We start from the raw sequence: 10848 nt of genomic DNA on the forward strand, positions 1-10848 counted from the left end.
GCTGACAGCGGCCAACTGGGTACAAATCCAGCGCGCTACCGACTGAGTAACATCCCCGCCGTGTTTAAGGTCTTATGGTGGCGATCTCCTCAGCATTGCTGTAGATGTCATAAGGTTGAGAAGACCCCTATCCACATCTCCATACCAAGCCAGCGTCATGCGTCTCTGAGAGGAGAAGTCTAAGCAAAGGTGTGTGTGTGTGTGTGTGTGTGTGTGAGATTGTGTCTATGAGCAGTGTACATTATTGACTGAGGGGAGAGTGTTGGTTCCTTGCAGTTTACAAATCCTAATCTGTGATATTCGTTATGTCATTGCTCTGCTGTGAAATCCAACTCCTGTGATATGAGAGGGTAAATTTACATAATGCAATATTATATTTGATTGTGATAGACGTTTGACCTTATTTAGTTTTTGGCTCACGTAAGTGTAGCCTATGCATTGGTAAACTGTGACTGTCTGTGCGTGCGAGCGTGCGTGCGTATGTATGTATGTATGTATGTCTGTGGTAGAAACTTTAACATTTTTGGCTAAACACCGAAATACTCATTTCACGTGGTTAATTTTCAAGCACCATCTTCAAATTATTGAAGCAATGATCAACATTGTGTCGGCATGTGTGTAGTTAAAGCGTGTATCCAAAGAAAACGGGTGGTGGGGGGTTTTGAAGGGGTACAAGCAGTTGACTGGTTTGTGTCGTGTTTGGCATGCAGACGGCAGGTCAGGTGTCAAGATCAGGTCAGGGGTCGCGCGAAGGATTGTGGTCCAGTTCTCACCTCGCCGATTCGCCGGGGAAGACGATTTCATGTTGTTCGGTTTCTAAGCTCCAGAAAAGTAAATAAAGAAGATACCAAAGGGAGATTTCCTACAATTTGATCTGCACAGCGTGTTTCCAATGTCCACGCGAGGAAGAGCTGTCGAAAGCGCGGCAGTCAGTGTCGATCTTGCAGCCGTATCCCGGTAAGTTCAGAGACAGATCTAGTGTCTCCCACTCTGATAACGTGTCACCTACTGTTAATCCGTTTTGTTTTAATTTCTTTTTATTTCAGCAGACACGGATGTCAAACACAGTGCTAGGCAGTCACCTCTAGTGAAATGAGTTGATCTAAAGTGCCTGTAATGTTTGGATGTCTTTGCTCGTGGTTCGATTTATGTGAATTTCAAGACTTGCAGTAGAGTCTCAAGTTAAGTTTACTCTGCCCGAAAAAAACTGTCCACCATTTACTTGAACATGCAGATATAAGGAAACGGAATGAATCTGTTCTCAAAGTCAAAATGATCACGATTTTTTCCTCAGATTCAAAACATGCACTGTCATGGTTTTGTCTGTACAATTTAGTAAGTCTTAAGTACTTTGCAACAACTTCCTTGAACGTGAAAGACAGTTTTTGAATGCTAGATCTGTATCGCGTTTCATTCCAGACTCGATCCTCTCTTTGATTGTAGATCTACTGTTTGCTGTTTACGCACTATCATATGATTCGCTATGTAACGTTTGGTAAGCTTACCTTGCAACAGCTTTCTTGTCTTTGTTGGCATTTCTGGCTGTGTTGACCGTCAGAATTATTTTAAGAACCAGGCTGCTGCAGTCAACATGTTTCGCATATTGTAGGGTTACCATGCTGCATAGGTAAAGTGGCTTGTATAACCTGACTATTCTGTTTCAAAACACTGTTTATATTTGTGTAGGTTGTAGTCATCATAACTAATCGCATTTTGCCATTTGTTTCAGAAAGGAGGTTAACCTACAACAAGATCGACGCTATGTCAGATCATAGATGTGTATTGACGGGATCGCCAACTCGTTGCGCGCGCTCACCAAGTAGCGGAAAGCGGAAAAGACGATTTTGACAGTAACTTTACTTCCGGTGCAGTCTTTCAACACATGGAGAAGAAGGAGAATTTCGAAGGGGAGGTGGAGTTTGTGGCTGAGGTATGTGAAAAGCAAACAAAGCAATACAAAAAGATCATTGCTGATGATTGAAATGAGTCATGTGAATCAACAATAAAGATTGATTGTGGACGCCACGTCATTATTTTTGTTTTTAACACTTGAAACGCGAGAGCATCTGACACACTGGTAAATCCGAAGCTGTGCACTCAAGCTGACCACAGATCGTTTTTCTGCAGAATTCTCGCTCACATCGGCCACTATTTTAGCTCAGCGAACCGACAAATTTGCAACAGAACAATTTCTGAATGTTAGAAATTCGGCTGTAGATTTATAGATACCCTTTCTATTCCATGGTTGTTGTTTTTTCAGGGGGAAAGTACCGACATCTCAATCGCTGAAAAGATGACAGCATCACCACAAAAGAAACTCCAAGAATTGCCAAAAGTAAGTAAAAATATTGACAGATCTATGTAAAAGACTATGAAAATTTAGAACTGGAACAACAGATATTCAAGAAATAACCGATAAGTGATATATTATAACTGAACCATTGATAGGTCTATGATGCATGGAAGTTAAAAATGGTGCAGGAACTGAAGTCAGATCAACACATCAAAAAGATCAGTGCAATATATTTGTTTTCTCTCCCCTCTTGCATAATTCTGTTTTGATATAGTCTATATGCTTGATGTCTTCTGTTGTTTTTAAATTCATTGTCACTTCTAAATTGCCACATGCTTTATTGCAGAACGCTTGTTCTTTCTGCCTTTCAACTGCCTTTCACCGGAGCTCAGAGAGCTTGTCGACCTATTCTCCACCAAATCGTTCAACTTCAAACGTCTATCAACTGCCATTAATAGCTATCATCCAGCTATTTGTATGGACAGTTAGACTTATTTCTCTAGAAATTTAGTTTTACTAAGGGTTTATTGTTCTGCTTTTTTTCAGACATTCCGTCCCGCACCAGAATTGCCAGAGGTTGTTGCAACTACAACTTTGAAGAACTGTGTCGTGATGTACAGCAGCTTCCCGAGTCATGGTGCCTCGCGAAGAACGAGGGGAACCAGGTGGTTAAGGTTGTTGTGCTGGAGCCTGGAGGCCAGCTTGGTTAAGGTTTGACTTTGAGTCAGCATTTTCAGTGATTTTTCTACGCAGCAGATGGTGTTTGGATTTAAAGTGTAAAGGAAAAAGTCCCTCCTGAAGCAGCGTGCTGCAGTTTAGACTGGCTTGGCGACAGTGTTGAAGTGAGTGACAAGTAACATTTTCAGTAAATCGCTTTGTGTTACAATTAATCAACACCAATTCTGAGCCAAGAGAATGATTTTTTTTTTTTCCATTTGGAATGTTGTGTTTTATAGGTTAGGTGTGGAAAATTGGATTTGACTGTAAAGCTCTTTAGCAGAGAATGTAAATAAACTTGACCAAGAAATTATTGCGACAAATTTCAAACTCCCAAATTAAAGCATTGATTAATTCCCGTTAATTAATTAATTAAATTAAATGTCACAAGAATTTATGCTTTAATTTGGGTGCAACATGTTGAAACTTTGTTTGAGAATGTATCTACTTCATTGATTAAATATATGCATGTGTATGAATAGGAATCTTTCTTGTGTCAAATTGTGCGAATTGAGACTGAGTGAGATAGTGAATGTTGGTACATTACAGGGCCGGACTAAGCAAAGAGGAGGGGGGGAGGGGGGGTGTTGCCAGTGGTGGTCCAGGGGGATGTTTCTCTGCCCCTTGTGGGGGTCAGGGGAAGGGTAGGTCATATTCTGAGATAGGAAAATGGTCGCTCCTTGCATGAAACGGCATAAAATAAACAATAATACATTTTTTTTAAATAAGTGAGGTACATGTTTAGGTTGGGGAGGGGGGGTTGCATAACCCACTCCCCCACCCCCCCCCCCCCCCATAGCCCTAGTCCGGCCCTGCATTAATTGTCACTGTATGGTGTGTGTCACTGTGACCAAAGATACATATGCTCTATTTGAGTTCATACAACTTCCAATTCCATTCAAACGTTAACAAAGTGTTGCTTTCTTTCTTTCTTTCTTTATTTGGTGTTTAACGTTGTTTTCAACCATTCAAGGTTATAACAAAGTGTTGCTGGTATGCGACTGAACATGTTCTATTAGGAAAGCAAAGCAAATTCCAGTGTACATAGTGGTCAACATAAAAACAATCAGACGCATCGATGCAAGACATTTATCAAGTGGCTGACAATTGATTTTGAAATGAAAACTGTTTGCAAAATATATCGCTGTCAAAATTATATTTTGAACAAGTACATAAAGGAATTAGGTTTGAACCATAGCAAAATGAATATGTTTAAATTTTTCATGTTGCAGACTTAAATTTACATGGACTCATGAAAATACAGAACAGGCACTGAACAAGCCATGTGATACAATACTGAACCAAATAGGAAGAGAAGTACATTTTAACGACAGCAGGTTTTAACACAAAAAATCGACAACTAAGACAACAATCAAGAAGTTCAAATTCAATGTACATGCACTTGATCAGATGGGATAGTTTGTACTGCATGAAGAAAGATCATACACAACACACTACAGAGATCCTTCCTGATTGTTCTCAACATTGTATGTTTTCAGCTTTTTCCTCAAACTCCTTTCTTTCCATGTGCATTTCATTTTGTCCAACATTGCATGTTTTCAGCTTTTTCCTCAGTCTTTTCTTTCCATGTACATTTCATTTTGTCCATCATTGTCTTCAGTTTGTGGTGGAGTCTTATTTAAAAAAAAAACAGAACATTTTGCAAAGTGTCTTCTTGAACAGCTTGTGAAAGATCAAATGAATACAAAGTGTCATAAAAACACACCGGAACAGCATCACTGTTCCTGCATGGTTCAATAAAGTCATCTGCTTTTGCCTGTGTGTTGATGCACAGGTTTCCCAGAAAATATGTTCCATGGACATCAAATCACCAAAGGGAAGTAATCGCTCTTTATGCATACGACATGTGTAATAGATTAAGCGAGAGTTGTACGGAACCTTTTCTCCTGGCACGAGAGGATGAAAGTCGCTTGTATATTTCAATGCTTGTTATTCTCTCAGGTGCCAGGAGAAAAGGTTTTGTACAACTCTCGCTTACTCTATTACACGGTCATGTCGTATGAATAAAGAGCAATTACTTCCCTTTGGTTATTTGATATCATCAACGCTTTGCCTCATTCTGTTTAAGATTTCTGCTTTGTGTTGCATGGACAGACACATCTGCAATACATTGGGCTTGACAAAGGTCAGTTTGCCCTTGTTCAGCATGCTTGTCATGTCAGGGGTGTTTTCACTCTTTTCACTGTAGGATTCAGGTGCGCAAGTCAGGGCTTCCAAACACTGCAATTTCTCATCTCTGTACGCACTCTTTTGGAGACACCAAACTCTCTGTTTTAGCTTTTTGGCAACACATCCTCCAACATACTTTGCATTGTCCTCTTCATCCTCTTTGATTTCTAATGCACTTACTGGTTCCCTAGTTTTTCTTCATAGGCCTTTAAGACACCAACAGTATAAACATGTTCAAGGCAATCCAGGCTGAAACTGCAGGGGATACTGTCAACTCAGTAATGCCTGAATGCTGGGTTGAAAAAGCAGAGTAGTACCTGGCCCACGCCTTCTCCTTGGCAGCATTCCCAACCTTGCCTCAGGGAACTAGGCAGTCATGAAGAAGCAGAAGTTTCTCTTCCAGATCTGCACCTAAAACACAGAAAATAAAATATTATAAATAAAACAACACACAAATATAGCAGAAATCAACCCAAGAGTGAAACTGAAGATGTAGATGCATGCACACAATCAAAACCAACAACACACGACAACAACCCAAAACTACACTTTACATGAATGGATGTGAACATATTAAATTTTGTATTCCATTTGTCGTTATAGAACGTGTTGACAAACCACTTTCATGAATCCTTATCATGTCTTTCAACTATGACGTGCTATCAATGATCCTAAAAAACACATGAAATATTGTAGTAGTGGCAGGCATGTACCTAAAATATTTGTAAACAGTAGCCTCTCTGTGCAACGAAGCAGTATTTTTGCTCGAAAACTATGAATGAAAGTGATCTTTCAGGTACTGGGACTTTGCAAGCTGATTTTTTTATATCGCCTTACTCAAAAACTTACTTTTCAATTACTGAATTGGTCGACAAGCCCTCTGAGCTCCGGTGAAAGGCAGTTGTCATTCTTGATAGATCATGCACAAGCGTTCTGCAATAAAGCATGCAATTTAGAAGTAACAATGAATTTAAAAACAACAGAAGACATCAAGCATATATCAAAACAGAATTATGCTGGAGGGGAAAGAAAACAAATATATTGCACTGATCTTTTTGATGTGTTGATCTGACTTCAGTTCCTGCACCATTTTTAACTTCCATGCATGATGTACATTCAAATCAATCAATGGTTCAGTTATAATATATCACTTATCGGTTATTTCTTGAATATCTGTTGTTCCAGTTCTAAATTTTCATAGTCTTTTACATAGATCTGTCAATATTTTTACTTACTTTTGGCAATTCTTGGAGTTTCTTTTGTGGTGATGCTGTCATCTTTTCAGCGATTGAGATGTCGGTACTTTCCCCCTGAAAAAACAACAACCATGGAATAGAAAGGGTATCTATAAATCTACAGCCGAATTTCTAACATTCAGAAATTGTTCTGTTGCAAATTTGTCGGTTCGCTGAGCTAAAATAGTGGCCGATGTGAGCGAGAATTCTGCAGAAAAACGATCTGCTGATCAGCTTGAGTGCACAGCTTCGGATTTACCAGTGTGTCAGATGCTCTCGCGTTTCAAGTGTTAAAAACAAAAATAATGACGTGGCGTCCACAATCAATCTTTATTGTTGATTCACATGACTCATTTCAATCATCAGCAATGATCTTTTTGTATTGCTTTGTTTGCTTTTCACATACCTCAGCCACAAACTCCACCTCCCCTTCGAAATTCTCCTTCTTCTCCATGTGTTGAAAGACTGCACCGGAAGTAAAGTTACTGTCAAAACCTCTCGCAGCCGCAGACGGGAGTTCGAAACAGAGCCAGCGTTGGCGCGCGCGCAGAGTTGGCGATCCTGTCAAGGGATATCTATGTTCAGATATATGCCTCAGCCACATGAAGACTTCCGAATTTAGATCTACTCGGCATGGTGACAAGTCTTGATGAAAAGTATAGGACTGAGGACAGCAGTGGAAAAAGTGCCCACATGGCAGGTACCCAACCTATTACCCTAGTCATTTTATCTGTTTGCCTTCTTTTGAAAATTATACATGGAGTTGATATGATGCGTTAGTTTTAACTGTGTGTGTGTGTGCGTGTGTGTGTGTGTGTGTGTGTGTGTGTTTGTGTGTGTGTGTGTTACGGAGTGAGTGAGTTTGTGTTATGTTACTGTTTGTTGATTTCTTACGGGAGCCTTGAAGGCTTCGCCTCTTGTTATCTGTAAAATTAATCAATCAATCAATATGAGGCTTATATCGCACGTATTCCGTGGTACAGTTCTAAGCGCAGGGATTTTTAATTTTTTAATTTTTTTAATGCAATTTATATCGCGCACATATTCAAGGCGCAGGGATTTATTTATGCCGTGTGAGATGGAATTTTTTTTACACAATTCATCACGCATTCACATCGGCCAGCAGATCGCAGCCATTTCGGCGCATATCCTACTTTTCACGGCCTATTATTCCAAGTCACACGGGTATTTCGGTGGACATTTTTATCTATGCCTATACAATTTTGCCAGGAAAGACCCTTTTGTCAATCGTGAGATCTTTAACGTGCACACCCCAATGTAGTGTACACGAAGGGACCTCGGTTTTTCGTCTCATCCGAAAGACTAGCACTTGAACCCACCACCTAGGTTAGAAAAGGGGGGAGAAAATTGCTAACGCCCTGACCCAGGGTCGAACTCGCAACCTCTCGCTTCCGAGCGCAAGTGCGTTACCACTCGGCCACCCAGTCCACAATTTAAAGATGACACGGACAGCACTTTAGGTCAGTTTTATTGGAAGTATATATGATAGGTGTGCTTGTTATAACATACGTGCACCTATGTTTTATGTTTTATGTGTGTTGTCCTTTTGTCCAATTGTTGTTATAATCGTTTACAGGCAGGCAGGGTGTGCAGAAGAAAATGTTTCCATTTTTATGTAACATTTTAATGGACAATAAAGTGTTGTTATTGTTATTGTTGTTGTAACTGGTGCAACCCTCTGAGGGAAGGGACAGTGCATAATTAGGCTGTTGTTCTTCTTACGAAAATAGCCTGGAGGTTTGTTCAGGGCAGACAAAAATAAGACTTCTCAAGGGGAGCTCGACACTTAACCGACCCCCACTTTTAACTGCATGATAACGTGATGATGCTTTTCTGGCGAAAATCGTGAAAAATACCCCGTAAAGAAGAGCCTAATACACACACACACACACACACACACACTGGCACCCACACAAACACGCACGCACACACGTTATGTCTTCTGTATCTCTACAGTCTGTCAGTCTCTCTCTCTCTCTCTCTCTCTCTCTCTCTCTCTCTCTCTCTCTCTCTCTCTCTCTCTCCCTCCTCTCTCTCTCTCTCTTGGTTGAAAAGAAGCTCGTTTATATTGCTTATGCCACAACCCTCGTAAAATAAAATTTGATTTGATTTGATTTGATTTGATCTCTCTCTCTCTCTCTCTCTCTCTCTCTCTCTCTCTCTCTCTCTCTCTCTCTCTCTCTCTCTCTCTCTCTCTCTCTTTCTCTCCCGCTGAGGCAGACATTCCAAACCGTCAGTCTATTTTCAACGCCAGGATTCTCCTCTTCTTCTTCTTCGTTCGTGGGCTGAAACTCCCACGTACACTCGTGTTTTTGCACGAGTGGAATTTTACGTGTATGACCGTTTTTACCCCGCCATTTAGGCAGCCATACGCCGCTTTCGGAGGAAGCATGCTGGGTATTTTCGTGTTTCTATAACCCACCGAACTCTGACATGGATTACAGGATCTTTTACGTGCGCACTTGGTCTTGTGCTTGCGTGTACACACGAAGGGGGATAAGCCACTAGCAGGTCTGCACATAAGTTGACCTGGGAGATCGGAAAAATCTCCACACTTAACCCACCAGGCGGCCGCGGCCGGGATTCGAACCCTCGACCTTCCGATTAGGAGGCCGACGTCTTACCACCACGCCACAACGCCCGTCAACGCCAGGATTAATCTGATCAGAGAATAGAGTAAATAGCTGTGCACACACCCCGGAATAGCTGCATGCGTCAGGAAAGCTGGCTTCTTTGAGCGGGTGTGATGCACACATTGTGATGACTTAACAGTGAAACTACAGCCCTCAGTATCTCGCCTCCTCCTACCTGAACTGACTTAAGTTCCCCATTCTGATATATTATTTTAGCAAGTTATATTTAATTTTCTTATTTGGCTAATAACTTTTTATTTATTTTTTTTTATTTTATTTTTTATGTTTCTAGTTACGTATTTATTTACTTATTCAGCCAGTTATTTATTACATTATCTTGGCATTATCCAAAAGTCTGAAAAATATTTTACATAGGTAAAAGGCAAGTAAGTGGGCCTACAGGGCCGCTCCACTCCAACTATATTTCGCGTACACTATGGCAACAACCCCAACAAAATCTTTACTTCCATCCCCATTTTGAAATATCGCAACAACAGACTTCCAGATCTATAACACGATCATATGTGTTCTCTGTTTGCATGTCTGTCCAGTGTCCTGTCCCCCCATAAAGCATATCAACTCTACCTGTCCCAAGATAGGCCAATTGGTTCTAAGAGGACGTTAAAACTAATTATCATCAGTTCACAGTATCTCGCTTTAGGGTCTGGTACCTCATACACCAAAGATTCAATGCGCCTATTGCTGCATACAGACAGGCGCAGTGGCGTGGTGGTAAGACATCGGCCTCCTAATTGGGAGGTCGTGAGTTCGAATGCTGGTCGCTGCCGCCTGGTGGGTTAGGAGTGGAGATTTGTCCGATCTCCCAGGTCAACTTATGTGCAGACCTGCTAGTGACTTAACCCCCTTCGTGTATACACGCAAGCACAAGACCAAGTGCGCACGGAAAAAGATCCTGTAATCACGAAAATACCCAGCATGCCTCCCCCGAAATCGGCGTATGCTGCCTAAATGGCGAGGTAAAAACGGTCATACACCTAAAAATCTACTGGTGCTACAAACATGAGTGAACGTGGGAGTCTGAGCCCATGAACGAATCAGTAAGAGTGACATTGCATGGTTTATAATCTGAACTGATGTTTCTTCTTCGTCCTCTGCGTTTATAGGCTGAACTGAACTACCACGTATACCGACTTGTGTTTTTTGAGCGAACGGTTGTTTTCGTGCATGACCGCTTTTACCCCGCTATTTAGAATTATGTTTAACGTTAAACGTTACTATTACAAATAACTGTAATGTTTCATCTGTGTGCTCTTGAGTTAAACGTGCCTACATACACCTAGTCTGATTACCGTGTTCATTAAATTGGGCAGAATTCAATCACTGCGGTGCCTACCTGCAATGGCTTATACTTCGAAGGGAGAGAGAGAGAGAGAGAGAGAGAGAGAGAGAGAGAGAGAGAGAGAGAGAGAGAGAGAGAGAGAGAGAGAGAGAGAGAGAGAGAGAGAGAGAGAGAGAGAGAGAACTTTGAACTCAGAACGTTTAATCGCTAAAACCTGATAGTTCATTGCGATGGGGAGGGTTGGGACGAGGGAAACAATTTCGAATTCAAAAGACGTTTTACAATGTAGAGAGAGAGAGAGAGAGAGAGAGAGAGAGAGAGAGAGAGAGAGAGAGAGAGAGAGAGAGAGAGAGAGAGAGAGAGACACACACACACACACACACACACACAGAGGCACACAGACAGACAGACAGGCAGACAGCGAACAGAGAGAGATATGTAACACTGAGAACACACTCG

General features: G+C 41.3%; 1 long non-coding RNA gene across 1 annotated transcript; it reads right to left on the reverse strand.

Moving 5' to 3' along the window:
- Positions 1–4526: 4526 nt before the first annotated feature.
- Positions 4527–7020, reverse strand: LOC138971008 (uncharacterized). The gene is made up of 4 exons (XR_011457142.1): positions 6842–7020; positions 6436–6510; positions 6050–6133; positions 4527–5611 (listed from the first exon to the last, which is right to left on the reverse strand). It is a non-coding gene; the product is annotated as an uncharacterized lncRNA (long non-coding RNA).
- Between the last annotated feature and the right edge of the window lie 3828 nt (positions 7021–10848).

This window comes from Littorina saxatilis, linkage group LG7 (assembly GCF_037325665.1).
Source record: "Littorina saxatilis isolate snail1 linkage group LG7, US_GU_Lsax_2.0, whole genome shotgun sequence".
NCBI classification, from domain to species: Eukaryota; Metazoa; Mollusca; class Gastropoda; order Littorinimorpha; family Littorinidae; genus Littorina; species Littorina saxatilis.